The sequence below is a fragment of the Leptonychotes weddellii genome, chromosome 11 (assembly GCF_054177405.1).
Source record: "Leptonychotes weddellii isolate Sample4059 chromosome 11, ASM5417740v2, whole genome shotgun sequence".
NCBI classification, from domain to species: Eukaryota; Metazoa; Chordata; class Mammalia; order Carnivora; family Phocidae; genus Leptonychotes; species Leptonychotes weddellii.
Window position 1 is genome coordinate 60,890,770 of NC_138379.1, and position 6,000 is coordinate 60,896,769.

The following is a 6,000-nucleotide window of genomic DNA, read 5'->3' on the forward strand; positions in this document are numbered from 1 at the left end:
ATGTAGGTAATAAAGAATACTGAAAATAATTTATTTAATAAATGCAAAATTGGTCAATATCCACAGAGCTATAATGAACTGCTTTCCACTGGATAATTTGCATTGCTATAAATAAAAATCTGTTGCAATATTATCAGTTTCCTATGTCTTACAGAGTTGTAAAATAGAACAAAGCAATGAAAAGTGAAGACAACCTGGAGGAATATGCTAGAAAGGACACTTAGTAAACGTTTTTGTCATTTTTAAAAACACGTATTTTTTTAGAAATCTGTCTATAATACCATGTAGACTAATCCTACATTTACTATCACACACATTTGTTTTATGATTAAATAATGTATGCATATTCCTAAAAAGCCATCTATTACATGGCCTCAGGTACGTTGACATGGTTTTCAGGGACACTCAATAGAAGATTTCAGAATATTCAGTATAAAAGAGAAAATTTTGAGAGCTACTCGGAAGGGTTCCAAATTTTATGCCATAATTCAGTTTAAAACAACTGGGCTATTTTGCAGTTGATGTGATAACATTGTGTGTAGAATTCTTGGCAATATGAAATCAATTTTCAAAGCATTTCAAATTGGAAAACATATCTTTACTTTTGCTTCAGAAAAAAAAAGCAATTATTGCTTTCATACCATCTTGCAATCTAAGGTTTGAGATGATCTGGTAAGTGCATTTAACATTTTTTGCGATACATGTTGACAGGTGGTCACCCGTCTGTGCTTAGAAATGTTTTACAAAATAGAATTGGAAAGGAAGTGGATCAAGATAATTAACTGGTTATGAAAAAGTTTCATGTCTCAAACACAAACAGTTAACATATTTCTATCAATCTCAAGGGGAAAAAAATCATCCCTACGATAAAAAGAAAATATAAGATTTGCCAAGAAAAACTGACGAGTACTGATGTAATTGCTTGGGAAAAGGGCCACTGAGTCGGAGAGCATGATAAAAAGGACTGTGGTGCTTGGGTGGAATCCAGCCCAGCAGCCCAGCAGCTGCATATTTTGTACAATCTGTTGCTGATTATTAGTGATGGAAAGCCAGGTATAATCATTGGTGTCCATTGTTATGAACACATGAATCAAAATTCCAAACAGCTTTTTTATAATTTGACACAAAGTGGGATATGGCTTTCTGAAGCCATCTTGATATTCATTAGTATTCAAAGAATCATGTAGCTATAAATTAAGGCTACATTTATACATGCTGTTTCCTATTAAAAGACACAGCTATATAATACCCAGAGAAAACTTGTTTGAATTTTAAACCAGCTTTGAAAGATTTTCCAGCACTTAGGAACTGGCCATTATTCTTACATAATACATTCTTATTAGGTTGGAATAAAAACTGATAAAGCCTATATGCACAGTTAGAAAAACTTTGATATATAGGGATGGTGGTGGAGAGCTAAGGAATCCCTTGAGGCTGGTTATAGAGGAGACTTTCAACTCTTGCAACACCTGAGGTTCACATATACCAACATATCAGGTAACAGAACCTCTACAAAAGTCAGATTGTATGGATGGGTAATAATGCTTTGAGAAATAAAAGAAAGAGCCAGAGAAAAAAAGCATATTTGTTCTGTAAACAGCAGAGTGGATGACCTCAGAATCCAGCCAAACCTACCATTTAGTTTAGTGTATACAGGAAGCATATAAAGGAAAGAAAAAGCTAGCACAATATAAACTGAAAGAGGCACCTGTCTAAATTTTGTGCCAGGCTCAGATTCTGCTATAGGACTCTGCTATCCAAGTTTAACAGAGAGAGACAAAAGAATGCTCCTGTCACAAAGTATGAAAGGCAAAAGTAGAGGCCATGAGAAAATCTAACTACACCTGATCGAGTATCAAATTGCCTGAAAGATCATACCCGAAAAGGAGGTGGCTAGATGGGAGTACTGGCATACTTGGGAATTAGGAGGAAGCAGTAACAAAAACAAAGTTCTCTTTTGAAGTATTCTAAGGCAGCAGTACTAACTAAAGCTGGTGCAGAAACAATGCAACTCCTCTCGGAGGAAAGAGCTCTCACTCTTTTGTGTTCCAAGCAACCAAAACTGTGAGTTAATGGCTAGTTAGTTCTGGAAATAAAACAGTAGGTATACATTTATTATCAGTGGAACTCTCTACCAATGGAGAAACTGAATTTCATAAGGCTAAAGAAGAACAATAAGCAGAAACCAACAGAAGACCAGTTTAAAATACCTCTTGAAGATTTCCGGGAGTACTTGCGGGGAGGTAAATCTTCAAGGGACAAGGTTTCTTAAATGAGTGGTAGGGGGCATGAAATTATTAAGATTTGTAAATTAAAATTTAATATAGATTTGTCTTGACTTAGAGTCTGGTGAAGCCTGAGATATTCAGAGTATGTCTTAGGCAGCTACTTGTAAACATTTCAGAGAAAAACTACATTTAACATTGCAAGCTAACAATTATTTCTGCTTAAAATCGAAATCTCTGGAGACTAAGTTGTCCATTCCCTGAATGGATAAATGGCTTACAGCAGAAAATAAAGTGAAACCAGCAGTTCAATCAATAATAAATATTAAATGCCCACTGAATGCAATGCTACAGTAAAAGAGAATACTTAAGTATTAGAACACTATATTGAACATAACCTATGGGTGGGGGTCACAGTGCTTTATCAAAGGGTGGGATGTTAAAGATGAGTTGTTGATAGTGGTTTGCCATTCTGCTGTAAGAAAATAGAAAACTGGACAAAATGTATGGAAAAAATGGTTTACAGTCATTGGACAGCAGTTATCACAGGACTCTGATTCCTCAGAGAAGGACAAATAAAATGGACACTACAAATGCTCTGGTTTTACGCTATGATTCACTTTCCCGAGGGTGGTATGGGGAGGAAGAACACAAGAACACAGTGATTTTGCTGAATTATCAAGCCATAAATTACAGTTTGGAGAGGTTAAAACTGCTGGAGGGATCATACAGAGGAAGAGCAAGGACAGTCTGCATAAGGGATAACAGGAGTCTGTCAAACAGCAGATTGTGCTTATGTAGAGTAAGATACTGGAGACTGAGAAGAGAGCTACCCGAGAGCAGCAGCTGAACGATCCAGAGCTGACAAAAGTCTGGGAATCGTTCAAGTTTAACCGATCAAGATGGAGAGAACTTGTTGCCCATCAAAAAAAAAAAAAAATCCAACAGAGATCTTATAATGGTAAGACCTTAGTACAAGGCCTAATTTCTCCTAGAATAAAGTTTATTGTAGACCTGACCTAATAAGCTAAAAAACAAGCCACAGAAACATTTAAGCTGATCTGCAAGTAAAAAACTGCCCAAACATCAACACTCTTCAAATGAAGGCAGAAAAAAATAAGACTCTCAAAAATACAACTTTAACAATATTTAATATTCAATAAAAATTTACTATATATAAGAAAAAAAACAAGAGAATATGAGCTATAAGTGAAAGAAATTAAAATCAAACCGACACCCAGAAATGTTAGAACTATTGAAGTTCTGACTTTTTGAACTATTAAAGAGATAGGATCTTTAAAACACCTATTAAATGTGTGATAATAGATTTAAATTAAAATATAAACATAATGAGGGCACTGAAGACACAAAAAGGAAATCGAGAACTTCAAGAGATGAAAAATCAAATATTGAAAATGAAAAAAATTCACTGGAAGGATTTGAGAAAAGAGTAGATCATGCAGAAAGGAATACCAGTGACCTTCAACATAGCAACAACACAACACACATAAACCAACAACAAAAGAAACCCAAAACAAAAGAGGAAGGAGAAGGAGAAGGAAGGGGAGAAGAAAACAGTACAAATGAACAGAGCCTCATTTACAAGTGGTACAATATCAGGTGATATAACACATGTATAGTTAGATTTCCAGAAAGAAGAAAGGAAGTTGAAAAATATTTGAAGATAATAATTATTTTGTTTTCAAATTTGTAAAAAATTATCAACTCCTAGATCCAGAAGGCTTCTCAAATTCCAGCCAGGGTCAGGAGAAAGAAAACCACACTGAGCAGATCATAACCAAATTGCTGAAATATAATAACAGAAGAAAATCATTGTATAGGTCAGAGAAAAACAAAATATTGCATCTTTCATACAGGAATATAAAGATAAGAATTATCTCAGACATCTTGACAAAAACTATGCAAACCATATGACAGTAGAATGGCATCTGACACTAGCATGTGAATTAGTTCTGCTAAATGGATCAGGAGAGAGAGATTTATTCTAGAAGATCTATACATATTGCAGTGAAAAAAAAAGTCTCTTTCTCTGCATTCTCCAGATACTGTAACAGACATACACACACATGCACACCTGTATACACAGGAGGGGAGTGTGCATCACGGAAACAAAAATAAAATTTCACATGTTTAATTCTAATTGCTGCACACTAAGTTCAGGTGTACCCAAGCATATGACCTTCTCAAAGGGAGGGTGCTCGGACTTTTCTTTCACAGTTCTAGTTACTCAATTTTACATCCAAAGAAAACACAAAAGAAATGAGAACTAGAAAAAGCACAGTATTAAATGTTCTTCCCATTGGACTCATTATTCAAGGAGGTAGTCCTTTCTAGAGACACTCTGAAAGTAATATGCCTGTTTTTTGTTTGTTTGTTTTTTAAGATTTTATTTATTTATTTGAGAGAGAGAGAATGAGAGAGAGCACATGAGAGGGGGGAGGGTCAGAGGGAGAAGCAGACTCCCTGCCGAGCAGGGAGCCCGATGCGGGACTCGATCCAGGGACTCCAGGATCATGACCTGAGCCGAAGGCAGTCGCTTAACCAACTGAGCCACCCGGGTGCCCGCAATATGCCTGTTTTTAAGGAAAATATCAAGCACTGCCTAAATATGCATCAGACCTCAGGCTCTGTGCAGAGGATACAGGATGAGGCACATCCTTCCCATTTTTCACCATACTTCATTTGCTGGATTCTTAGAAGGCAAATTTAATAATAAGCATTTTAAGCACCTACTATATTCTGGGCGGTGTTGTGGCATTTGAACGAACCATAATGAACAGTTTTGCATGTCATGCCCTGTAAAGGGGCATTTCTTCAAGAAGGTAAATTGCACCCGAAATCTCTGGTGTGAGTTTTAACAACCAGGAGGAAGAGGCAAGTTCTTTTATTATTTCTACATCCTGAGTGCATCTATTTCAAATCTGTTTTGCCCTGGGAGTGTCCCCTTTTCTGATTCACATAAAGACATTAAATGTGCTAGTAATGACTCTATACAGTATGGGTCTATTCACGTGTGAGCCCATTGTCCATATTATTTTGACACTTAGTAGGTGATTCTCGTTTTTAGTTCTGTTTACAAAGCCTGGAAATCTGACAGTGCATGTATCTCCAAAGAGAGTTTTGCCACAGAGAGCTCATCTAACAACAGTTAAGTATGATTAACATGGAATTATATAAAGAAGTTTATTTTTCCCCACCCTACATCCCACAGCAATAATCAGTTAAGAGCCTACCAAAAGGGTATTTACAAATTTCAATAGTTGGAAGATTTTCTTAAACTCGGGTCTTTATGAAGGCAATAGAGGAACTTTTCTAAGAATTACTGAACTTTATTATGCAAAGAGAATACTACATGGAACCCTATATGGGAAAATTTATATGTTGCAATCTAGTAATTAGTCAGGACTTAATATGGCCTGAGGTATCACAAGAAGGAAGGGAATCTTGGGCCTGCCAAATCCTGGGTGACCATGTTCAAGGGAACTTCACTGGAACTATCATCCAGAGATCAGGAGTTGCTTTTGCTGTGTCACCCACCACTGCCTTTAAACCCATAAAGCTAGGAATGAAAACATGGAAAACTGAGTCTAGATTCTTCAGTTGCCTCTAGACTTCTGTATCTATAACCCTGCTTGCCAGAAGAGACTGCGACTGGAAGCTGGCTTCCACCTTGCCTCCCCACTTGCCTTCGCCAGTACATCTAAATTGGTAGATCTGATTCACATCCAAAATCACAGCTCTAGAAGTCTGGGAA